Here is a 27,499-nt window from a genome sequence, read left to right on the forward strand (position 1 = left end):
AGTTGCATTCAAAAATACATATTGATATAATAACATTAATTGTCTTCTGTATTTAATAATGAGACTCACTGCTATGTTTACAAGGAACGCAGCAAACAATTATTTTCATGATTGATTATGCTGTCCTTTATTTGTCTATTTCGTCTGTAAAATATCAGAACATTTTTCAAAACTCAAATATATTCAAATTACAAGAAGAAAATTCTTACATTTGTGAAGACGGGACCAGATAACTACTTTCCAACCGACTAATTGTTTAAGCACTAGTGTTTATAATTTATTGTTTTATTATTAAGTTTCTGAAAAGACCAAAAAGAAATGACATGACAGACAGTAAAACTAGTTGAAAACAATTGCTGTTATATATTTAGAGGATTACTGAGGAGCTGTTGCTCAATGAATAAATGAATGCTCTAATTCAGGGTTGGGGGTTAGAATTCCACTGGGAGAAGCCTTTTTATAAAACGGCATCCCCTCGCTGTACTGTAATGAGCTCGCCCACCAAATGGCATATGTTTAGAGTGACAACAACAGAGGAAAAAAAGACTGGTTGTATGAAGACAAATGGTGTAAATATCCCTGGCAAGCAGCGCTGACACTGTGTCTGTGAATCCAGCCTTGGCTCTGAGAGGCTGTGGATCCATGCTGGCTCTCGGGGGGCCATCTTGGATCAAAGCATCTGGCAGTTTGGCAGGTTGCATTCTGGGTTTTGCTGCTTGCCTTACACGCCATTTCTCAGTGCTCAACACAGAGCAGGGCAGAGCGTAAACTGGCCAACATCTACTGAGACTGAGGCAGTAGGGTTTGGCATCGGTACAATGTTTGATCAGGACATCAAAGGATTAGTGAAATATGTCTGATGGAGATACACAGGGTTCCCCTACTACCTACAGTAAACTTTATCTTCATTAATATCATGTTTTTCAGCTATCAATGAGGCTGCGATGGTGAGAAGCACACAAGATACAATCAACTCACATTCACACACACGTCCAAGATACAACTGATAGACACATCCCGACAACCCCTCTATCTGATTGCCTGTCTCTCTCTTCTCTTGTTTCACTCTCTCGGTCTCACTCCTACAAACCGGCCGGTACACAATGACATGAACGGCACATGAGTGGAGGGAGACTGTTATCCTTAAGGTATGAAGAAACCGGCTGATCAGCAACGGGTTTGTATGCATCTATAGGAGACAGGCAGAGAGAGAGAGAGGGAGAGGGAGAGAGAAATAAAAGAAAGAAACAGAGAGAATGCAAGACGGGGTGAAAAGATAGAGTGAGCCTCTATAGCCAAATAAGATTAAGATAGCCATCTCGTCCACTGTTCCATTCAGTGTAGATAGGAATAATGAAACCCACCCTGAGGTGGGCAAACTGCTGCTTGTGGCCTATGCTGGTTTTTAATTAAATGTGTGAAGCTACTATGCTAGTTCTCACTACATGCATGTAATGAGTGAGTAAATACGGATGATTTGACCGTTTGAACGCAATGTTTCCAAATGCTTAGATTCTCAAAGCTGCAAAGCACACAACTTGCAATAAGATCATCTTATTTGTATAATTTGGAGCTGGAACGTGTAAGGAGCGTGGAAGTCTGTTTGGCGGCGAGAACATTTACGTTAATAAACACAGTTTGATGCCAACATTAGCACATTTTATCCATCCATCCATTCTTGGTCAGAAAGTGGTTAAAAAAATAAAACTCAAGTAAATGAGCAACAGTGAACAATTATATCAAATATAGAAAAGCGTAAAATCAATCATTTGGAAATTATTTAAGCTTATTAAATTATTTTAAGGATCAACTTATGTGTCCTACAATGAATATATAAATTGACTAACTGCTTTAGTGGCAAGACGCAAGGGTCAATATTTAACCTTTCAGTAATGGGTTTGAGACATTAAGAAATATGTTACCTTGATGAAAAGGAAATCCTACATGTGTTTGCTCTAGAGAAACTTCTCCTCTGTGTTTCTTTAAGGAGGGAGAGCTTGGATAACGGGTGGAAATGGATGAGACAGAATGAGCAAAACATTAAAAGCTGTGATCACAGCACGTTCATCTCATTTCTTATCCCGCCATTTCGCCATTTAATCCAATAGCTGCTAATCCAATTTGTCTATCGGACATGCAAAAAGGCTGGGAGGAGGAGAAAGAAGGAGAGGAGGAGGGAAGGAGGAGGCGATAAAGATGAACTTTTCTGTGTCCAAGTCACTTTCTGAATTGCTGGTTTATTTAGGGAATTGTGCCTCTCACATCGCTCTCTCCATCCGACCGTCAAGCCCGTCTCATATCAGAAGGGATCAGGGAAGATGAAAGGCAAAGACGCATGAAAGGAAAATGAGAAAAACTAAGGAATAAAAAGAACAGGATGAACATTGTTTCCTGTGATTAGGTAAGAGCTCGTTAAAAGGCTGTCACTGCAGCGATGTGAATATGCATGACAGGGGCCGGCCTAATCAGAGAGGTCTGTGGTGAGGACCGGAGGGGGGGATTGTGTGTAAGTAGCCTACTGAAGGCTTGATTTAATTAATGTGAGTAGAGGAGTGTCTTGTTAGGAAGGAGACACAGGGAGACTGGGAGTGAAGCTTGTAAGCATGAAAGGTTAAGGTACTTGCAAATACACATTTTGGCCATAAAACACAACATCCAAACTGCAAGAACGTTGTTGTCTTTCGTGCTGGATATTTTAAATTGCAGCAAACAGAGTCAAAATCAAATTAAAATCGAAAGAGATTTGCCAGCTTCTCTCTCTCTTTCGTCTTTCTTCCAATGTTACACTTTAAGTTTTTAACACGATATGTGTAAGAATCACCGCTCTCCACCTCAAACCCCTCCCATTCTACTCTGCATTGCACATGTGATTACTCCTGCTCTCTCTCCCATTCTATTTTGCTCTCTACTGGAGTGGTGCTGAGGGCTATTTTTTTCTTCCAGGGAGGCTTGTACGGGGCCTTTTTAGCCACCCTCAATGGCACAATGGTCCCAGCGTATAGAGCAGATTCCTGCTTTGTTGAACCTGTGTATAATGTCTGGTGAATGGAACACATTAACCGATTCACATTCACCTCTTTCCCTCCCTACCCCCCGGATAGAAAATTGAGAAAAGTAAAACAAGAAAAAAGAAAAAGAGAGAGAGAGAGAGGGAGAGAAAAAAAATCCCTCCTCTCACACTCAGATACAATGACTGCCTTTTCCACCGGTGTCATTTGTCAACCACTGCTTGCTTTGCAACTTACAAAAGAGACGGAGGTAGAGGAGAAAGCAGTGGGGTGTGACAGAGAGTTTTGGGGGCAGAGGAATCAGTTGGGTCTTTTCTAAAATCATAAGTGGAGCTGCGTAATTATTTGCTTCTAATTGCAAAGTGTGTTAACAGAGTAGTCCATCTTTCAGTCAGTACTGGAGTCACCAATGTGCAGAGCTGCTTAATCAAAAGGGTAACATTTATCCTGAGAAAAGAAAAAAAGACTCACCTGCTAAAAAAAGGTCAATAACTACTACTTGGTACCAGTCATGGTCCCTACTTGTCAAATAAAAGCACTTATATAATAAAATAGCACAAAGCAAATAGCACACAAGTCGCACATATACTTAATTTCTAAGAAACAGTGTTTGATAAAATACCTATATTTTGGCTTCAATGTACTTTCTAGGTTTTTTTCCTCCAAAAGGTCATTTGGACTAAGACAAATCATTCTTATCAGTCCTTGCAATATCTTGCGAAAGTAGCATTACAATTTTTGCTATTATTATGCAGCCCTGATCACAGCACTGGATCAGGTGATGATCTGTGGATAGGAGTATGCAGGATTGCCAAAGCCTTTTTTAATGAGCAGGAGAGTGTACATACGCAGCGCCTATCATGTCACTGTTTGAACATTTGTGTTCAGACACCATGTTGAACTCAGAGGATAGGTTTGTCCTGCTAATGCGTTTCATCCTCTCATCCTCTTCTCTCTTAAACACACACGCCTCCTGGCTCTCCTTGCCAACTCTCCCATGTATACAGAAGCGCACACACACACACCCTTGGGCAAACACATTTGACCTCAGAGCCAACAGGAAGGCCAACCTCCAGACACCTCTCATTCCTCCACCTTTGAGGTTGGGGGGGGGGGGTGTTCGGGCAAACAGAAATCACATAATAGACTCACACTGGAGATGAAACGTTCTTTTTAGGAGTCGCACACACACACACGCACACACGCACACACACACACACACACACTCACACACACACACACTTGGTTGTACAGACAGGGGGAGAGAGCATTTGCACAAGAAGCATTCTCTTTAAAGTTTCTCTACCTTCTCATTTGAACTATTTAAATCGAATGTGTATTTATGGGTTAAAAAAAAATTAGTCAGATCACAACAAAACAAATGCAATTTTTGGGGTCAATTTCTGGGTTTCTAGCAGTAACAGCCAAGCTGTTACAATCACACAAATACAATCCCTCCCTCTCCTTAACTTACCCCCACATCTCCTCAGCTGCCTCCCCCATCTCGCCCCACTCCATCAAATTGTGTTTTTGCCACAAATCAATAAACATTATCAGAGAGTGGCAGACTATGGGCTGGTGGAGGCAGCCTCTGTCTGTTAAAGCCAAGACCGCCCTGTCTCTATCACAGGCTGGGCGAGAAGGCCAGGGGGAAACAGGGAGACACACAAACACACAAGACTGGTAGACAATAAACATAAACACAAACACAATACACATTAAAGGGACTCTACTAGGCACTAGTAAATATAAAATGGATGCAGAATGCATAGAGACAGAGCAACAAATAGAAAGACATGCTTGATGATCAGAAAGCAACTCTGTGATGCATGAACATTCCTTCAAGCAGCAATTTCCCCATCCATACGTACACAAACACAGACAATTAGAAACAATCAAAGTGAGCAGACTGGAAAAGAAAAGAAAGACCAGTGAAGCATTTAGGTGTTTATCAATAAACCCGACAGTACGGCACAGGCTGTGTTGACCATGCCACTCGACGTCAATAAGAAATTAAAAGAAAAATCAGAACGACTTTAAATACTCCCTAACCGATTAGTCCGCTGTCTAACCGCTCTATGCTTGTCAGCAAACTTTAGCGTAAGGAGTACCCGCTCTCTCTGAACCATTTAACTGAGCTCTAAATAAGATGATTTTCAACCTGTTCCCATTCGGCTCGGGGCTGAAAAAAGGAAATCAGGGGGTCTGCCTACACCATTTCTCAATTACCTTTCTCATTATTGTCACACATGTTCATTACAACTATTATCATCTTGCCTTTTCTTTTACACCCCCCCCCCCCCCCCCCCCAACCCCACACACTTTAGGCTAGCTTAGGTCGTTGTGGCTGTCGTGTTGGATGAAGAGGAGGAAGAGAGTGGCAGAATCGAGAGCTTTTTTACAAGGCCAGAGCACTTCAGGTAATTAATATAGCAAGAGGGGGCAGATGAGAGGAGACGGAGAACATTTGAGTGTATGTACGGCCTGTGTGTGTTTTTGCTGAAATGCCCGATTGGGGAGCTCACCTGCCGATACCCCCTAAAAGGTATTTCATTAGCCAGCCTTTTACCATACAAGCAGAGGAACAAAGCCTCGGTTACGCCTGTCTCCACTCCAGCTCAACGGGGCCCTCCAGGACGCCTGTAGCTGTGTGTGGGAAGAGTCAAAGAAGAGTGAAGGAGCAGGAGCAGGAGAGGAGAGGCGAGGAGAGGCTATCCCCGTTCATAATCTCATGACAAAAGGCAAAAAGGCATCATCCTATTAACAGCGTGATCTTCACCAGTTCATGCTAGCTGCTTTCCACGGGGGGCTCTCTTTTATTATGAAGGTGAGTGGGTGATAGGGAGCAGAAAAGGTGCCCGGCGCCTCCCTATTAGCCCTGGGACAAGAGTATGTACGGGGAGGGGGGAGGAGAGACCCCATGCTAGGGTCTTGCTTGGTGCCGTTTTCTATTCTTTTAGAATGAGAGCCTTTGCTTGGACCTTTGGGGGCTGGCTTCTATTAGGCTTCAGTGATGCAACACAAAGTGGGAGAGATTCTTCAATCAACCAGCGGTGAAGCACACTGGGAAAACATCTTCAGCTCCACCTTTTGAAGCTGATGTACACATTGCTCCTCTGCACCACCACAGCCATTAACAAGTCAGGGGTCACTCATCAAGGGAATTTTGAAAATATGGTGAGAGCCTCAACAGTACCTACTCTCCATTATTCTTGTATGTGTGTCCTTATGATGGAGCCACCCAAGCTCAAGAATGGTCGACATTCAATTTCCGATGACTTGTGTGCAAATTATTAATAATGCTGTGTACTGAGGGAACGAGAGATTGAGTTGGTATTTTTTGGTAACACATTGGAGTTACAATCCAAGTACTGCTCAAGTTCATGGTAGTATGGAATTTTGTTTGAGTTCAGGTTTTTTCAATTTATTTACTTATGACTGAAGTGAAGCGCTACAGCATGGTGCATCTGTGCTACTAAGTCATTAAATGAAAATTGACAGAGGAAATGACCTGGTCAGTATTTGCATCTCTTCAACGACTTCAACAGCTGTGACAGTAAAGGACAGAGACTTGAAAAAGGGCGAGGTGAAGGGAAATATCTGGATTAAACTGGCTATCGGAAACAAGCAATGTTAAATTAGTCAGTGTTTGCATGTGCGTGTGTGTGAGAGAGAGAGAGGGGGGAAGAGACTGGTGAGAGAAAGAGATTAGTCTGTCTTTTTTCTGTTTCAGTGTTTTGTCTTCTGCTCAGTGGGGGTGCTTGTCTCTAGCCTCAGGTTACACAAGGGAATTGTGGGAAAAAAAGTAGCCTGAGCTGTGTTTGGAATGACAGCAATGCCATGCTTGGTGCTAAAATGTGTTGGACAGGGAAAGCGGCTTAATACAAATATACACAGATAACACTATGTTCCGGGCCCTTGCTATGACATTTACCAGTGCAAATGTAACATGTGGAACACACTCTTAAGTTATTATCAACAAAAACCCGGAAAACAAATGAGAGTTAGCTAACTAGCCTTCAATAGAGTTTAAACAGTGGCCTGAGTTGACTGACCAATCATTCATAGAATCATAATAGACTTTGTTCTTCCGGTTTAAAAGTAATAGAGATAATAATATATTTACCAAGGTTCTAAATCAAACTATCTTTATAGTGCTCCGACAGGTGCACACTTTAACTTAGAGATGCATGATGCTTTTGCCACAATCATGAATATATCAAACATTGTTTTGCTGTACGACTGCACCTTACAGCGAATCACATACACTCACTAACCTGCATAAAAGTCGGAATTTAGCTAATTTCATTTGATAAGATTACTTTGAGGGACCTTCAGTCAGAGCACATATACTGAAGAGAAGCACTACTTCCTACTCCAGCAGCGTACAACCTGCCCCGCACACACACAACCATCATCATCATCGTCCTGCTCCATTCTCCTCTGCAGCCCAGTAAAAAGCCTGTGATGACCTGGGTGTGTAGCTTATTAACCTCCCAATCAGTTCTTATCAGCCAATGAATAGCCCAGTCATTTGGCCCTTCTCCTGAATCTAAGGGTGAATTTTTTTCCTCTTAATGTCAGGGCTATAATTCAATCCACACACAAATCATTTAAGGTGCACGCGCACACACACACACACACACACACACACACACACACACACACACACACACACACACACACACACACACACACACACACACACACACACACACACACACACACACACACACACACACACACACACACACACACACACACACACACACACACACACACACACACACACACACACACACACACACACACACACACGGATCAGTGGGAACATTATGTCAACCTTGGTTCTGGTGGGCTTCCAAGACTGGCGTGGACCAGATGTTATTGAAATGATCAACAATTGGAGGAAACAACGGAAGGGTTGTAAATGGATTGTGTGTGTCTGTGTGTGTGTGTGAGGGCCAGAATAAATTAATGGCTGATTTCTCCCCTTGCTTTGATGGCATTAAGAGCCCCTCTTCTTCTCAATGTGCCGCGTTAAATGCTTTTCTCTCATTCCCTCCATCTTTTCCTTCTTTTTTTTGACAAGCAGGGCCACCCAGCAGAAAGCAACTGATGCAAAACGCCAGGGTAATCCCCCCTCCCCACCCGTCCACTACCACCGCCACCCCTCCCGCTATCTTGAGTCTTTGACACAGTAGCCATTATCTGTGGGATTTAGTTAAACCAAACCTTCATGTATTTGTTAGGCCATGGGTTTGTTTTCTCCTCTGACTGCTCTGCTTGAGTGTGGCCAGGGTGGGTTGGTGGGTTTTTTTCTCCTTTTTTTACATAATCACCACTGCTAGCAGTAGGCACGCGAAGAGGGGGTCTACAATGCCATCTAGCTGGATTCTTCTTAAAGTCCGAGCTGAAATTTGTAACCTTCTTTTTTGGATTTCTGCAACAACAACAAAAACTTAACCTAGACAAGCCTTCGCAGAAGCTAAATGCTTAACCACAGTATTTAACTCGTCCTGATTAATTTCACTATATGAAAAAAGTATGCAGTTTGTACCTGCTCTGCTTAGTGCCACAATAGTGAGCACAGCCGTATTGACAAGTTAAAACAACTTGAAAAAGGACTGGACGATAAACGTAATAATTTACCAATTTATCAACATTGAACACATGAATCCCATTTAGACCTAAATTAAATATAAACACAGTTATCCATAAAAAGTAAATTAAAATGAAAACAGCAACAATCAATGACTGATTGAACGAGCCCGATGTTCAGCCCCCCATAAATCCCCTATATATATATATATATATATATATATATATATATATATATATTGTAATAGTTTCAGACAAATATTCAAAGAAATTGAGTACATTAGAATAATGGTCGCAACCGAGTTAATGTGGCGAGTTATCAAAATATATTATATAGCCAGTTCTAACTGCTCAAAAATACACTGTCTTAAAAATAAAATAACTTTCCTTTCATTTTACAGATTGCCTACTATCGACTCATGTCTATAAAAAGAATATGCTAAACACAAAGAGCTTCCTCTCTGCCACATGCGGCCACAGAGCTAAAAGCAGTGTTATGGAATCACTGTTGAAATTTGCAGATAAGCCGTGGCTCGGTGGGGCTAAGCTAAGGTTAAGCCAGGTGGTTTAGCTCCCTGAGTATATGTTTACACACATACTGAGGTGTGAACCATTTGGGGAGCTTAGAGGGGCGGAGAAACACGAGTTGATTTAGTGCTAGTGTAAACCTTAGTACCTGTTGATGGTGTTAATTGACACAGTTTAACACAAACATCAGCATACATCTGTAGAGTTTCTGATGCGGGCCAGAAGTCAGATTTAACATCCTTTACAGGAATACACACTGGGGTAGTAGGGATAGCAATCAGATCATACTATTCTTTGGTAGAGACAAAAAATGACTGATAACTGTCAATTGGTCATAACTCTTTGCTCGATTATGAAGTGTATTCTTTAAGAAAGTAAATCAAAATGCTGTCAGGTTTAAATTATTTTATGTAGGCATGATTCTTGTAAAGTTTATGTTTCAGGGGGCGCCCTTAGCTCAGTTGGTAGGGTGGGCCCAGCAGCGGACTCGGGTTCGATTCCCGCCTGCGGTAGTTCTCTGCATGTCACTCCCCTCTCTTCTCCATTTCACCTCTGTCTCTCTGCACTATCAATAAAGCATAAAAATGCCCAAAAAATATCTTAGAAAAAAAAAAGCTTCTGTTTCGAAATTGTTTAACATTTTGGCTACCTTTAAACATTCAAATAATATTTTTATTGAAAAAATGTTGTAGCAATGTTTTTTGCACATTCAATCCTGTTTGTTCTGTGTAGCTCTTTTCAGATATATTTAACATATTTTAAATAGTACATTTCTATTTTATATTTTTGCCTTCTGCACTGTATATTTTTCTTCTCTCTTTCTGTGTTAATTGTTACCATTATTTACCAAAATACAGTGGCAAATTCCATGTATGTAAAAACAACAACCTGGCAATAAACCACTTGTAAAAAAAGAAAAACTAAGATTTAAAATACAAAGCATGTAATAAAGATGGTTTATTAATGTAATTTGTTAAAAAAACCCTCTCCTGTTGAGCTTTAAACACGGCCCACACACAGGTCAAGCCACTTATGAGGCTGTTAAATTTAATTGTAAAGGAGGTAGAGAAATTTCTGAATGGAAAAAACTGAGTATTTGTGGGGGGGGGGGGGGGAGAGAGAGAGAGAGAGAGAGAGAGAGAGAGAGAGAGAGAGAGAGAGAGAGAGAGAGAGAGAGAGAGCAGTGATAACCCCCAGTGGAGGACTCCCCCCAACCTGCTGACAGACAGCTGCAATCTTTTTAGCATAAGTGGCTCCGCCTGCTCCATTAGCAAAGAGAGGGAGGAGGGGTGAGGAGGGGAGAGCTCGCCCCCCCCCTGGGGTAGATGTTAGAACAAATTTGAGGGGTGTCATATTACACGCCTTGTGACAAGAGGCAGAGGGGAGGTGAATGATGAATTTGCTTGATGAATTAATCTGTGGACCAGTAATGACTCTGCTAACAACATTAGTCATCCTTCTTACATCTCTCTGCTGCGATTGTGTGTTACACAATTACCGTTCATTTTTAACTCCCTGTATGTCTTACAGAGTTTTGCTAAATTGCAGCAGCTCACTCCTCTCCCTTAACTTCATAAATACAAACTATATTTTGGTGTTAGACATTATCCTCTGTTCAAATATTTAAAGTTAAGACAAATGCATCCTTCGGATTGTTTAATATACTCCAATTTACATGATCCCTAATGTGTTTGTAAATGTGTCAAATAAATCCCCTCACCGTGTTACATTACAAGCGACACCAACACCAGTCTGTTACTGCCATGGCCTCAAGCTTTTCATTCAATACACAAATGCAAAATTGCTATGTTTAAATAGATATTTAAATGGAAATGCATTGGGAAAGACAGCTGTTGGTATTTGTAGCCTGGAGTGCTCATTACAATGGGAAATGGGGAGGCATGGGGAGGTGTGTGTGTGTGTGTGTGTGTGTGTGTGTGTGTGTGTGTGTGTGTGTGTGTATGTGTGTATGTGTGTGTGTGTGTGTATGTGTGTAGGTGTTTGTGTGTGTGTGTGAGGGGGGAGCTGACAACGGTAGCATGGCGAGCAGCTGTGTTAGCAAGTGAATGGTGTAATTACTGGCCAAACCTCTGTCATTAACCTGCATTGTCGAGTGCCACCACATCCGTTACCATAAGAAAGCTTTGATTAATTGACTGCAAGGTTGAAATTCAATTATGTCGTTGGGCTACATTTTGTTAACTTAGTAATAATCAACCAGATGAAAAACAAACAACAAAACATAGATAAAAATCCCTGGTGAATCTGAGCTACCTATGAATATTTCCATTCAAACTTTATTTCCTAAGAGATGGAAGCAAGATAAAGTTTTCATTAACAAACAAACAAGAAAGTAGTAAAGCTAGAAAGTGGAGGTGGAGTAAAATAGGTGGATTAAAATGTGACAGCTTCACTTCAAACCAATGGTTCCTCAAGATAAATGTTATATGAAAGAATTTACAGCTTTAGCACAAAAACAAAAAAATTAAAACTGATTTATTTGATGTGTGCAGTACACGCCTTCTGTGGTTGTTTGTATCGTATCTCTAACATGTTCAGTACAATTTGTGTATTCAGTGATTGTGTGTGTGTGTATATTCGGTGTTTGTATGCGTGTCTGTGGCGATTTGTTTGGCAGCTTGCAGCAGGGTTTGTTGGACCGGCTGCTGCATGGGGTTCACAGGCGGTTGATGAAAGCATTGGCGGGATGCTCCAATAAAGAGCAGATTATCATAAGCGTCCATTGTCCACCACCCAATTCCCTGGAACACTACCCCTCCCTCCTCTGCTGAAAATGTTAATTGGCCCTACCGCTGGTAGGCTGAGGAAAAGAAGAGTGCCTGGGCCGGTCAGAGCAACTTTAACCGATTTAGAGGAGGTGTGCAAAAATATTAAGATGGTAAGAAAACAAAAAACAGTGGCAATCATCATAGAGAAAGAGACTGAAAGGAATATAGGGAGAAAAAATTAATGAAAATGGGAAGTAGCTCTTAATACATTCTGCAGAAGTTTACAAACAAAATGTAATTTATTGCAAGCAGCTACGCCCCTTCCCCCCATCCCAACACAATCCCTCTCTCCCTCCCGTTGACTCCATCCACCCAGCTCGTTTTATCTGAAGATTCTCAGACAATGCCTAGAGGATCCCGTTCCCTAATCTTCCTAAAAATCCCCCTTTCATCCCCACTGTTAAAGAATGTATGAAAGGCTGACACCGAGCTAGAGAAAAGAAGGGGGGAAAAAGAAGCGGTGCACATCTGGGACGGAGGGTGGTGCCTATGTGCTGGACTGGGCTGTGGGAGGGGGTGGGGGGGCAAAGAAAGCGCATGGGGAGACAGGAGCTCAGCATTGGTCGCTTGTGCAGAGTCCTTGCAAGTTGACTAATTAAATTGTTTTGCTGCTCAAACATTCAAATGGCAGAGAAGATTAAGGGTATGAGCAGGAATGGCAGTGTGTATGTGTGTGTTGGGGGTGGGGGGTTAATCTGTGTTCTGACCCAGTTGAACCTTGGAGTCACTCACACACATTTTCTCACAAAACAAAAAGCTCAAATCCTTTGTTTTTGTCCCCTCAAAGGCAAGAAAAAGGCAATGGGTTTTAAAGGAGTGATCCCCAGATTTATTTTCTTCCCCATCGGGAAGAGCGGTGCATTTTCTCCTGAAGTGAATTCAAGATGACCACAAACACATTCCAATGTGGTCCAATACAAAACCATTCGATTGAAAGTGAGTGCTCTTTTTGTAACCCTGACAACAAGGAAATTACCAAAGGCTTTGAAAAGGAACGCATCTTCTTTTGGCTGTGTCTATCTCAGTGGCCACGAGCTTAGCCTACGAATTGGGTCCGTGATTACGGATGGACAATAGTGGCAATCTCTTTACTCAACAATTTCAATCAAAATTCTCAGAGTGGACAAGCCTTCAGCATAGCCCATGTCCATTTTAAAGTTTAGCTTTGATTAGAAGATTCAGGAGTAGAGCCGTGTTTGAACATACTTTATGTTAAAAATTTCAGGGAATTATTTATTTTTTCATAAGCAGGACACAAAATTGAAAAAGAGAAGGTGTACAATAAAGAACCTGTAAAACAATGCATACACTGATTAAAAACCAACACGTAAACCTCTCTCCCTCCATATTTCAGTATGTGGACTGGGGAGAGGGTATTATAGTCTTAACACTTTTTCTTCTCTCAGTGCTGAAAGATTAGACTGGTTATCCCATTAAAGTTGCTAAAATGCCATTCTTGTGTCTTTAAGCTCTCGTATAGGAGGTCAAGATGAGTCTGCCTGCACTTACAAGGCGGGCACGGATGTAATCTGCCCATAGTTGCAATAATTAATGTTAAGCTTCTTTAGCAATACGTTTGTGAAAGAACTGGCTTGATAATATACTTAAAGCCACCCATGCTGTTTGTGTTGCCACAACAGAGCTCCATGTGCATGCGTGTATGTGTGGGAGTCCCTATGCTCACTCACAGATCTTTTTTAAATCTTTAGTCAAACTATGAGCTGATGCTGCTGCTACAATGTTGGATTAGGAGAGCAGGGATTGGTTTAAGTGGCCAGAGAAAAATACATTAACAAATGCAGTCTGAAAATGATGCCTGCACTCATCACCATGTTGGGAATTCGTAAGGGGTAGATTTGGTCAAAGTCAAGAATATTATTAATTTCAAGGAAATTATAATATTAAGAAAAAATTGTTAATTAATGATCAATTTAATTAGTCCAGCTAATCAAATTACTTATTAATACCTACGGAGCACCACCCTTTGAAAAAGGGAACTTTGAATCAAATCAGAAAAACAGTCTCATAATGTTAAAGGAATTTACCTTTTAAAATGTCAAAGTTGGTTACAATGTACATTTAAGATAATGAAGGAGTGAATATTCGAGCATAGACCTTATTTACCAGCAATTAGTGAAATACAAGAGACAAATATCACAGACACTGCTTCTTAAAATCCAAATGTAAGGGTTTATTTACTTAGGCAAGTTGATTAAAACGATACACATAAGTCAATAACCATTAACTAATCTAATTTAAGAAAGCAGACATAGCACAAGCAATAATAAGAACAGTTTAGAATCAAACCCACAGGCTATAGTACATGTGTATGTACCACTGTGTGTGTGTGTGTGTGTGTGTGTGTGTATGTGTGTGTGTGGGTGTCAAAAAGAAAGGGGGGGTGGACACCGCCCAAAGCCAAAAATGTCGGACAGCTTGTGACGTTTTCGTCACGTGAAGGGGGTCACCGATGGCGACGCAATCACGTGGCGGAGACGTCCTAACTGTGACGTGTGACGTTAAAGTCACGTGAAGGGGGTCAGCGCTCGCGACCCACGCAATTTAACTTTGGAAACCACAGAAGTCAACGCTCATATGCTTAACAATCGCGACGCAAATGTAAGAATATGTGTTGGTGTGCGGATGTACAGAGTTTGAATAAAGAGAGAGAAAAGAAAGAGGAGATCAAGTAAAAGCTTGCCACAGAAAGTGCACAGTTAGTTGTTCACCTTGATTTATAGCCTACAGTCATTCAATCTGTGAGTGGTCTCACAAAACTGATGCTGCTTTGGAGTTATCAGAGGGGAACAGCTGTTCTGGCACGTAGTGACAATCACAACAATCAAACATCTCCCGGAAAGCGGGAGGAAAAACACAGTGAGCAGTCAGAATCACATTTAAAACAGGGAAAAACGACTCGTCAGTCGGTACCTTAACCTTAAGTTAATGTATACCTAAAATAGATATCTATAGCCTACTTTATAGCCCAGACAAATGCCTATTGTAAATAGTCTCCGATGGTGATGAGAAGCGATGGGTAGGATAGGATCCTGTGGTCCACACGGCAGGTTAGAGGAGGGTCCTGCTTTTTATGCCGGGGAAAACGATCTTGCTTCTTGGGGAAAGACGGGGCCCGTCACGGTCAGCTGGCTTGCTCCGGTGGTGGCGTGCGTCTTTTGCGGAGGCGGTAAGGCAGTTTACTGTCTGTTGCGTTCAGGGACGCTCGGCTTCTTCTCCGACTGGAAGGGAGGAAGGCACGGCTGAGTTTCTGCAGCCGTGGTAGGATGAAGTTCCTTTGGTGAAACTTCCTTCAGATCCGGGAAGATAAAGACTGCAGGCCAGCAGTCTGTGAGCTCAGTTTAAAGTTTGCAAACACCCGCTTTGTGGATGGCTTCACTGCGAAAGGGCGGTGATTTTGGGGTGCTTGCTGGTTTTATCATAGCATGGTCACATGGTTGACTGGAAGATCTCAGCCAATGGGGGTAACAAACCTTATCAGGAGTGATGAAACTAGGGCTGGGTTCCTTCGTTTTATGACCCCTTGTTCTGGGGGGGTTTTGCCTCCAGAAAACTCAAATACAGGCTTTATTTTACCCATGTAGGCCCCAAGAGTTCCTTATCAGGCTTTGAAAAGGGGAAGTAGGCCTCACTTTTCCTCATAGGTTTCTATTGTACTTTTAAGCACTGCTGTAGGCACAACAACCATTAGTGTAGGACACGGCTTCCTGCTTTCCTACTGTGCAGACACTTTTCTGCTTGCTCTCCCCTCCTCTTGCACTTTTTGCTTACATTCTTCTTTTTCATCAATATAAATTTAGCAGCAGCTCCTGGATACATACAAATCAATGGGACTGTAATTTATTTTATTTTTTAATAGATACTACCGGCATTTTTAGAAACTTTTACGACCTCCTCAACAGAACGTGAAGAGGCCTACCAGCAGGACAAGCCTGTGGTGATTGGAAGTGAGGCGCTAAGCTAAAGCTAATTAGCAGCAAGATGCCTCCCTTATCAAACGAGGACTATCAAATACTCCTACAGAGGATTACAGCACTGGAAATAAAAGTGAATCGAATATAAGTGAACGTGGAAGTGAATGGACTATGTGGGAACGACACCACTCTATCAGTGACTCAAAACAGTGGACAAGATCGAGCTAACGCACAGCTAACTAGCACCGGAAAGGCTACGAAGAAACAGAAGGACTGTGTTCAAGGCAGTGGAATCGTCTTGGTGCAAAGCCAAAGAGATTGGAAAAGGGAGGACGGATAACCGGCAGGGCCGAGCGCCATGAGATGACTGATCTGGATGGCTGGCCTGCGTTATCACCTAGGCACAGTGCCTCCTCAACCCCCGTGCCCCGCAGCAATGGATTGCTGCCAATGGGAGACGTAACAACAAACTTCCCCAGCAAACAAGTGTGCTAGTGTCAATGCACTCAACAAAAATATAAACGCAACACTTTTGTTTTTGCTCCCATTTTTCATGAGATGGACATAAAGATCTAAAATTCATTCCAGATACACAATAGTACCATTTCTCTCAAACATTGTTCACAAATCTGTCTAAATGTGTGATAGTGAGCACTTCTGCTTTGCTGAGATAATCCATCCCACCTCACAGGTGTGCCACATCAAGATGCTGATCTGACATCATGATTAGTGCACAGGTGTGCCTTAGACTGTCCACAATAAAAGGCCACCCTGAAATGTGCATTTTTTTGCTTTATTGGGGGTCTGGGGACTCAGAACCAGTCAGTATCTGGTGTGACCACCATTTGCCTCATGGAGTGCAACACATCTTCTTCGCATAGAGTTTATCAGATTGTCAATTGTGGCCTGTGGAATCTTGGTCCACTCCTCTTCAATGGCTGTGCGAAGTTGCTGGATATTAGTGGGAAGTGGTGCACGCTGTCGTATACGCCGGTCAAGCACAAACATGCTCAATGGGTAACATGTTCGGTGAGTATGCTGGCCATGCAAGAACTGGGACATTTTCAGCTTCCAAGAATTGTGTACAGATCCTTGCAACATGGGGCCGTGCATTATCTTGCTGAAACGTGAGGTGATGTTCATGGATGTAAGGCACAACAATGGGCCTCAGGATCTCATCACGGTATCTCTGTGCATTCAAAATGCCATCAATAAAATGCACCTGTGTTCTTCGTCCATAACAGATGCCTGCCCATACCATAACCTCACCACCACCATGGGCCACTCGATCCACAACATTGACATCAGCAAAGCGCTCACCCACACGACGCCACACACGCTGTCTGCCATCTGCCCTGAACAATGTAAACCGAGATTCATCCGTGAAGAGAACACCTCTCCAACGTGCCAGACGCCATCGAATGTGAGCATTTGCCCACTCAAGTCTGTTACGGCGACGAGCTGGAGTCAGGTCAAGACCCCGATGAGGACGACGAGCATGCAGTTGAGCTTCCCTGAGACGGTTTCTGACAGTTTGTGCAGAAATTGTTTGGTTATGCAAACCAATTGTTTCAGCAGCTGTCTCAGTGGCTGGTCTCAGACGATCTTGGAGGTGAACCTGCTGGATGTGGAGGTCCTGGGCTGGTGTGGTTACACGTGGTCTGCGGTTGTGAGGCCGGTTGGATGTACTGCCATATTCTCTGAAACGCCTTTGGAGACGGCTTATGGTGGAGAAATTAACATTCAATGCACGAGCAACAGATCTGGTTGACATTCCTGCTGTCAGCATGCCAATTGCACGCTCCCTCAATGCTTGTGGCATCTGTGGCATTTTGCTGTGAGACAAAACTGCACATTTCAGGGTGGCCTTTTATTGTGGACAGTCTAAGGCACACCTGTGCACTAATCATGATTTCAGATCAGCATCTTGATGTGGCACACCTGTGAGGTGGGATGGATTATCTCAGCAAAGCAGAAGTGCTCACTATCACACATTTAGACAGATTTGTGAACAATGTTTGAGAGAAATGGTAATATTGTGTATCTGGAATGAATTTTAGATCTTTATGTCCATCTCATGAAAAATGGGAGCAAAAACAAAAGTGTTGCGTTTATATTTTTGTTGAGTGTAGGTTCACCCCACTGTTACAAGTCCCTGGATTTCCCTCTGAGGACCTGGATAACACAGCAGCTTCACACCGCAAGGTAAGGCCCGAAAGCCAAGAGCCACAGAGAGAGCTAACAACCGGGCTAACCAAGCTAACAACCGGGCCTGAAAATCTGATTGTTGGAGACTTTTCTGTTACAGATATGAAAAGCATGTGTGGTGTTGATACCAAAGTACTCTGCTATCCAAATGATATGGTATCTGACTTAGAAAAAAGAATCCTGGACCTTGCTGCTTCACACACAACTGTAAAGAACATCATTCTGCACATCGGGTCAAATGATGTTGTAAAGCAGGAGTCTGAAATGTTGAAACAAGACTTTAAAGATCTCTTGAACACGGTCAGCTCACTGAAAGCTGAGGTGTTTATCAGTGGTCCTCTCCCACCAATCAGAAGAGGACCAGAGAGATTCACTAGATTGCTGGCACTGAACACGTGGCTTTCAGCTGCGTGCCCCGACCACTCAGTGCATTTTATTGACAATTTTAACACTTTCTGGAACCGCAGGCAGTTTTTTAAGACAGATGGACTCTGCCTAAATAAGACAGGATTAAAAGTATTCATATCAAATGTGTTCTACATCCTGCGGCACCCATCTGTTCGTGCCAAGGACAAGATACTGGAGAAAGCCAAAACACAGCATTGCATCAGTGCGGAAGGACAACTACCGGCCCCAGATGACAGCTCAGACCATGAGAGATATCAGGGCAGAGAGGAGGGGGCCCCACCCATCCCCGCCTCCCCTGGACCCCGCAGGTCATTACCAAGCTGACCTCACTCTCCTACTTTCTCTCCTACACCCACCCTTTCTCCATCCTCTCCTGAGCTGGAGTTCATGGAAATTGTATGTACTCCCCGCCCCCGTGAACGTCAATCCACTCCCCCTCAACTCGTCAATCTTAGCCACAGTGCCCGGCTCGTCACCCCTCCACGCACACCCCCTCTGATGCCACTGCGACGTCATCAGCAGCCGTGCCAGCCTGATGAGCCTGCTTGTTTACGGAATAAAAGCACTTGTTGATACGAACCGGGCCGCGGCTACACAGTTACCGCCTTCGACTCACAGGATAAGCCGGGGCCCTGTTTCTCAAGGTTTATCTTAAGTATTCCTCTTCAGCCACAGTCGGCTGAAATGAATCGGGGTGACCATGTTTCGAACACACTAAATTTAGCTTTATTAAACATCAGATCCTTGGCAGGAAAAACATTTTTAATTAATGATCTTATTACTCGGCACAATCTTGATTTCATGTTTTTAACTGAAACTTGGTTAGACCAAGATAACAGCTCAGCTGTTCTCATAGAGTCCGCCCCCCCAAATTACAATTTTGTGAGTGAATCCAGAGTGCATAAAAAAGGAGGGGGGGTTGCTATTCTGTTTAAAGAATCTCTACAATGCAAAACGAGGTCTTGTGGAAATTTTGATTCATTTGAATATGTGTCTCTCAAGTTAAATTCAGCCTCTAGAGCTATTTTCATTAGTATTTACAGGCTACCACAATACAATACAAGCTTTTTTGATGACCTTGCTGAACTGCTGTCTGTAATCTGTACTGAGTTTGACTGTGTATTAATCGTTGGAGATTTCAATATTCATACTGACAAACCCGAGGACAGATGTGCGAAAGAACTGTGCTGTGTCCTTGACAACTTTGGACTAAATCAGCATGTTGACAAACCAACTCATAACAAAGGGCACACGCTGGACCTTATCATTTCCAGAGGAATGAACATTTCAGACGTAACAGTGGCAGATATGGGTACCCTCTCAGACCATTCCTGTTTATTTTTTGAGAGTAAAATGTCTGTGCACACAATTGATCAATCAAAAGTAATCAAAAAACCGTATATTACAGAAAATACCAGTGAAACATTCATTCAAGCATTTTATTCAATACCACCCCTCCCCTGTAACTCAGTTAAGGAGCTCTTAGACAACTTTAACGGCAAACTTACAAGTATTATAGATGCTATTGCGCCCACTAAGATGAAGGTTGTCTCTGGTAAGAAAAGATCTCCTTGGAGAAATGTCCCGCAGGTCAGAATAGAAAGAAGAGAGTGCCGTAAAGCAGAACGCAGGTGGCGAAAAACAAATCTCCAGGTTCATTATGACATCTTCAAAGAGAAACTGTGCACGTTTAACTCAGAACTGAGAAATGCAAGGCAGTCTTTCTTTTCTGACATCATCACCAACAACGACAACAATGCACGTGCCCTGTTTGCTACTGTCGACAGATTAACAAAGCCTCCTGTGTCAGTAGCGTCTGAACATCTCTCCATGAGAGCCTGCAATGAATTTGCCTCCTTCTTTACTGAGAAAATTCACAAAATTAGACAAGCTGTCACTGCATCAATACCAAGTTCAACATATGTGTTCCCTCTTAAAATCAATTCAAATGAAATGACAGAATTTTATCTTATAAACCACAAAAACCTGGAGGACATTATACAACACCTGAACTCCTCATCCTGCTGCCTTGACATTCTGCCCACAGGCTTCTTTAAAACAGTTTTTAGCTGTATGGCCTCAGATGTTCTACAAATTGTCAACATGTCCCTTCAGACAGCTGTATTCCCACAGGCCCTGAAAACAGCAGTCATCAAGCCACTCCTAAAAAAGAACAATCTAGATACATCACTCATGAAAAATTATAGGCCCATATCTAACCTACCATTTTTAAGTAAAATCATTGAAAAAGCTGTTTATCAACAGCTAAATAACTACTTAGCAAAGAACAACTGCTTTGATGTTTTCCAGTCAGGACTTCGACAACACCACAGCACTGAGACTGCTCTGGTTAAGGTCCTCAATGATATCCATTTAAACACAGACAGTGGCAAAAGTTCTGTCTTAGTTTTACTGGATCTCAGTGCCGCTTTTGACACAGTTGACCACAGCATATTACTAGATCGACTAGCAAACTGGGTTGGACTTTCTGGAACTGTACTAAGCTGGTTTGAATCCTACTTAAAGGATAGAGACTACTATGTGTCAATAGGAAATTTCACATCTGAGCGGACAAATATTTAATGCAGAGTCCCCCAAGGTTCCATTCTTGGGCCTCTTCTGTTTAACATCTACATGCACCCACTAGCTCAGATTATGAATAAAAACAAATTATGCTACCATAATTATGCAGACGACACACAAATTTACATAACCATATCACCAGGAGACTACAGTCCGATACAGGCACTGAGTAAGTGCATTGAACAAATCAATGATTGGATGGGCCAACATTTCCTTCAATTAAACAACGACACAACTGGAGTAATTGTCTTTGGTGCCAAAGATGAACAATTAAAAGTCAGTGGACAGCTTACATCCGTTATGCTAGAAACCACACCCCAAGCCAGAAATCTTGGTGTTGTAGTAGACTCCGACTTGAATTTCAAGAAACACATTAAATCAATTAATAAATCAGCCTACTACCACCTAAAAAACATATCAAGAATTAAAGGGCTTATGTCTCAGTAAGATTTAGAAAAACTTGTCCATGCATTTATCTTTAGTAGACTTGACTACTGTAACAGTGTCCTTGCTGGCCTTCTAAAAAAATCTATCAGGCAGCTTCAGCTAATTCAGAACGCTGCTGCTCGAGTCCTCACTAGGACCAAAAAAGTGGATCACATTACCCCAGTTCTGAGGTCTTTACACTGGCTTCCTGTCACTCAAAGCATTTATTTCAAAATACTGATGTTGGTTTATAAAGCACTAAATGGTTTAGGGCCAAAATACATTACTGATCTGCTGATACGTTATGAACCGTCCAGAGCCCTAAGGTCGTCTGGGACAGGTCTACTTACAGTCCCCAGAATTAGGACTAAACAAGGAGAAGCATCTTTTAGTTATTATGCACCAAAAATCTGGAACAAACTCCCAGAAAACTTGAGGTCTGCTGCAACTCTCAGTTCTTTTAAATCGAGTCTGAAGACTTTTTTGTTTCCATTTTAACCTGCAATTTTTATTTTATTTGCTTCTTTTATTCGCTTTTAAATGTTTTAGAATGTGTTTTATGTATTCTAATCTTGCCCCTGTAAAGCATTTTGAGTGGCCTTGTGTCTGAATTGTGCTATATAAATAAACTTGCCTTGCCTAAACTTGCCTAGGACTAAATGCTTTAAAAGAAATAGCAACAATTCAAAACGTATGTGTGCGTACAAAAATATACCCAGATAAAAAACTGCAAACTGATTTAAAAATGGAACAAAAAGTGTTTACAACTATGAGGGAAATGGGAAATATAGCACAAAGTATTTATCTGATAACGACAAAAACAAACAAAACATTTAAATAAAAATAATTATCATTATTTGCCTGCAGGCCTTAGTTTGGAATGACTTTGATTTAGAGCCACAGGTTGACCGCTTTAGCCGTTCTTTCTGCATTCTGCAACACAATCGGCCACCAAGTCAACACCAGCAGCCCTTTCCAATGTGGAGGCATTGACAGTCCGGCCTGTCCCTTTTCTCAGATACGGAGGGGGATAGGCTGCATGTGTAAAGTACAATAAGCTCTTGCTGGATCCCTCCTTGTGCCATTCTCCTCTCGTCGACTCACAGACACAAAGGCAGATTAAAGGAGCGTGCGGCATAAAAACCCTGTGTCAATCTTATCGGCTTCGAGTGCAATCTTTAAACGTATGTTAATCTGAGAGAGCCAAAACTCATTCTCTCCTCTCTCTGCTTGTTTATCTCTTATCAAATGCGCAGTAGGTGAGAGGCAGCTTTACGGTGCGGCTAAGTGCCATTATTTGGATAATTGCGTCCATTGTTGCCGGTTATATAGCTATTTGAAATGGGAGGTCTGTGTAAATAGGTGCAGAGGCCAGGTAGGGGGTGGTTGAGATATATTCAAACAGGGGCCAGGAGATTTTCTGCGAAGGCTACATGACGCATTTGAATGCTACTTCATTCCTCAAGCTGAAATTTCAATAAGGAGTGTCTGGTATATTTTTGGGGGTAACAATACCTTTAGAAAACTAACAATGCCAAGGTCAGAAGCATTACATGAACCGATAGAAACACACTAACAATGAATGCTATCCTTATTCTGATGTAAATTAGCATGGTTATAAAACATATTAATGATGCCACGAAAAGTTCAAGCTATTTAACTAGCTTTTTTTTTTCTCCTAACAGACTGTGTATGAAGATTTTTTTATACAATGCCATATAAAAGTTAACGTAATATATGTAACATTCAATTAAAAATGAATGATGTGTCTGTATTGAAAACATAGCTTCTTCTCAAATGCACTAATATTCTTCTCATATATATCTCATAATAACTTCCTTTAAATATTGGGTCTGTTGCAGGAGGTGAACGTTCTCCTAATGTTGCATGTGTGAAGGACAGTGCTCCCAGTGGTGCAAGAATAACAAGTTCATTAGTCGAGGGGGAGCGCCGCAGGAATTCAAATTCCCCCCCGGCCCGGCCGTGGCCTCTGATTGGCTGGCTGCGTCGGCATGGCGAGACTCATTAGAGCCCAGCAGTAATTAAGAGTTGTTAGAAAGTGAATTCTCCAACCGCAGATTAGAAAATTAAACTATTTACTGATTACATATTAATAGAAGACAACAATGGCGCCTGCCATAAGCTTGGAAGGCAACCAAGGAATAAATCTGTGTACTTAATTACCATAAACAATGGGGGCATAGAAATGGAGTTTTATGCACACTCCCTCCTGTAATGTGTCTGATATCAGAAGACACTTGACAATTCTTGTTCAATTATCTCTATTATTTAATGTGCTGTGAACTGCCTCTGAGTAAATAAATTAACCACCCCAATTACTTGGGATTCATCTGGGGAGGGCCGCAGCGTAATAGAAAATGCGTCAGAAAGCTGCATTGTGCCCCAACCATGGGAGAGAGAGAGAGAGAGGGAGGGGGGAGGAGAGATGTGTGAAGAAGGAGTGAGAGCAGGGGTGAGAGAAAGGAGAAATAAAGATTCACAAGGATAAAAAGAAATGGAGCAAATAAAAAGTGATCTAGGGAAGCAGAAGGATTGACAAAGAAAGAGAAAAAGATGGATAGATATGGAAATAATAATAAATGAATAAATGTAACATGATAAGTAACTTAAAAAAATATAAAAGACTCAATTCTTTGTGGCAAACAATATGCATGCATTTATAAGCAGAATGACAACGTCTTAAAGAAGGGAGGGAGAAAAAGGATGAGGGGTTGACAAAGCAAAAGCATGTGATATCAAAGGAGGGAACATTGAGGACCAGCAGAGCACAGTGGATCTTCCCAGGCTTTTTGCTGCTGGAGCAGAGATGAACAATCAGTTATGGGTCAGTCGGTCTGTCTGTTCACATCTGCCCATCAGTCCTGCAGCGCTGTGCTCTAACACAGCACCACTGCACACTGAGCACACCCAAACTTACCTCAAAAGGTCTGAATCATATGATCATATGCACCGCTATGACATCCACCCTGCTTAGAAAGCTTTATGTTCCTCTCTTCACCTCTAATTCTTAGGGCTGACCTAAGTTCGCCTTAAGTTTAACATAGTTCTCCATTATCAAATCTTTTGTTGAGATCGCATCTGAATGCCAGCTCAATTAAAATAGCCAAAATGTAATTTCTGTCTGGGCATTCTCATGAAAGGCCTGTTCTCAAAAAGCTCAACTGCTGCCTCGGGTTTGTGGACGTTTGGTATTTCATAGACACAACATTTGGTTTGGGTAAGAAAAACTAAAATTAAAGTTGACAGTGGATATAGTGGGAGGTTGATCTTTGTGTTTCCAAGAGGATACAGTGATGCTGCTCCATGTTTTAATGGAAGCAGAACTATGTGTTTATGTGTGAAGCAGAGTGTAATTAACAAAAGCCTGAATGCTCAGTCAACTTTCCTTGGACCTAACTTGATGCAGAGAGTAAAGATTATCATCAGGATGTCAAAACATAGGAATCGAGTAGAAACACAGTTATAATACCTGTCTCATGTAGCAGCTGATGTACTTTTAATGCATGAGTAGAGCCAGTTACTCACAAGCAGGGAAAGAAGAGACTTTGACCAGAAGTACAGTTTCATAAGTTTGTGTTGTAATAAGCACTTGGGGATTGCATTTGTAGGAGAACAGAAGAAAATATTGGTGTTTTAGTCCTATGCTGTGTCTGAAATCGCGCACTTACGTAAGTGCACTTACATTGAGTGCACTTTATTATCCCTACAGTACACTTACTTATAGACGCAGTGCTCTCATTTCTACAGTGTACTGTCCAAACTGCCGTCGCGCACCTACCGGAAATGACTTTGCATTTTGACGGTTCTTCTTCGGTGGTATTTTTTTCTGCTTGCGTTACCGATAGCCAAAACAGGCACATTAGTGGGGAAAAAACTAAAACAATATATAATTTAACTTTTGTGGAGCACGTCCGTCTCCACGGTTGCTTCAAGCTCCTCTATTTTGATTAGAATGTCCCGTCCTCTCCGTTACGTAGGCAAGATGGCGGCCGTTGAGTGTGGAAAGTGTCCATCGCTCCACACTCAAATTTTAGACCGTTTTGAGTGCACGACCGAGGAACTTACAGTGCACTTCATTTTGGCACACTCTCCGGTTTTGCGCAAAGTGCACTCAAAAAAGTAAGTGTAAGTACAGAAGTGCGCGATTTCAGACACAGCATAAGTTTATTTGTGGGCAGAGACACAAGAACAGTGGAGGCAGTTGATACTGATTGGTGGGGATAGAAGTAGGAAAAAGTTCATCCAGGTTTATCATTTGGGATTGATAGGAGTGAAATGTTGTCAAGCAAGCATACTAATGCCCATACTGTGTGCACTTACAGAGCAAACAGCTTGAACAAAAACATTTTCTATGGCAAATTGGTGTTGAACTTTAATCTGAGGTGATATAAAGCTAATTCATCATTAAAGCGAGACTGTCCCACAAGGGAAAGCATTCATCATGTCTAAATGCACGGTGACTTCGTAAATCCCAAATTTCATTATTTAGTTATTAGGGAAATAAAATGACATCTTGCCTGAGAAAGTGTGGCTGTGTTTGCTTGTAGCTGGTGGTCATTTCTCACCATGACCCCTAGTCAAGGCACCAGTCAAATGTGATGGATCAATACTGGATGTTTTGCTTACAGCCAATCAGCCACAACTTCAATCAGACATTCTGAGTCCAGAGAAAAATATCTATCATCTATGACAGCCAATAGAAAGGTGACCTCGGTTGCCGAGGTGATAAAGGTTACTTTAGTTACCACCTGTCACTGGCCCATCTCGCTCTGATGCCTCCAGACCTCGGCCTAAAGGCACAATCCATAACCTATTGGATGAGTCTCTGGGATAAATTCTGCAAAATGAGATATGAAAACAGAAATGTACTTTCAGGGAGTGAGCAAGGTGCTCCATATCGGCAACTTTAAATTTAGCCAATGTGTGTAATCGATACTGAATTGAGGGTTTATGTTTGTATTTTGCAAAGAGCCCCTTATTAATGATTGATGACGTTCCAGCATTAAAATGTTAGGACCTAATGGGCTAACTGAACATGTTTCATTGCTGTTGACTGTGAACAAACTATAAGCAGCAGTGACCAAATGTGGCACTTGAAAAATTTAAAGGTTTAATAGTATGCATACCTTATCAATATTTATTGAACTATAAGACCTAGTAGTCAGTGTGTTGACCTGTGGAAACCACATTTTTCTCGATTGCATTTCCAACTGATGTTATTAGGGGTGAAAAAGCAACCAAGGTGAACCTTCTCCGTGATATCGTTTTTTTCTGTCCTTGCCTTCCCTGTTGTCACCCTCTTCCCTTTTCTAGTGAATCTTATTTTCAGGAGGGGACCGCAGATATATATATATTTATATAACTATATAAAGAGAAATCTTTACGGCTGAAGGTGTTTGGAAGTAAATAACCTGGCGTCTTGCTGGCTAGCAGCTGGTTTATCAGTGGGAGAAGAAGAAGGAGGAAAAACAGCCCTTCAGATTGACACAATGGCATGCGCTCCAACAGGGGAAGAGGGCACGGAGGCAGGGAGGGAGGTGAAAAGGAGGAAAGCGAACACAACAAACGGAAGAAAGATAGTCTCGATATCAGGAACCAAATGGGATGGGGAAGGTGAGCGCAAATCCAACCAGCGCAGTCTGCTTTGCTAAAGAACTCCTCTTCTATCCTTCCTGTGTTGCTTTTTTAATGATTTTGGGGGTTAAATCCACCAAGGTGGGCACTGATATATAAAAAAAGCATGAGAGCTGCTACTAAATTACCACAGAAAAAATACTGTAGATACACTTTCAGAACATTTGCAAACATAAAACTGTTACGCTTCCTAGAACCATCCCCCCCCCCCCCCCAACATAATTCTTGGGTGAGGAATGGGACGGTTTAGTATCACAAATGGGATGATATTCTCCAATTTCAGTTAGGGACTTAACGGAGCCAAGGCCCCTCTTTTGGCTCGGCACCCTGTCTCATGTCTTAACAAGGCTTTACCCCCGGC

General features: G+C 42.1%; 1 protein-coding gene across 1 annotated transcript in view; it reads right to left on the reverse strand.

The window, feature by feature from the left end:
- The window catches only part of ehbp1 (EH domain binding protein 1), a 155,157-nt gene that overhangs the window by 14,490 nt on the left and 113,168 nt on the right, over positions 1–27,499 (reverse strand). The window lies entirely within an intron of this gene.

The sequence above is a fragment of the Ammodytes marinus genome (genome assembly GCF_949987685.1).
Source record: "Ammodytes marinus genome assembly, chromosome: 11".
NCBI classification, from domain to species: Eukaryota; Metazoa; Chordata; class Actinopteri; order Uranoscopiformes; family Ammodytidae; genus Ammodytes; species Ammodytes marinus.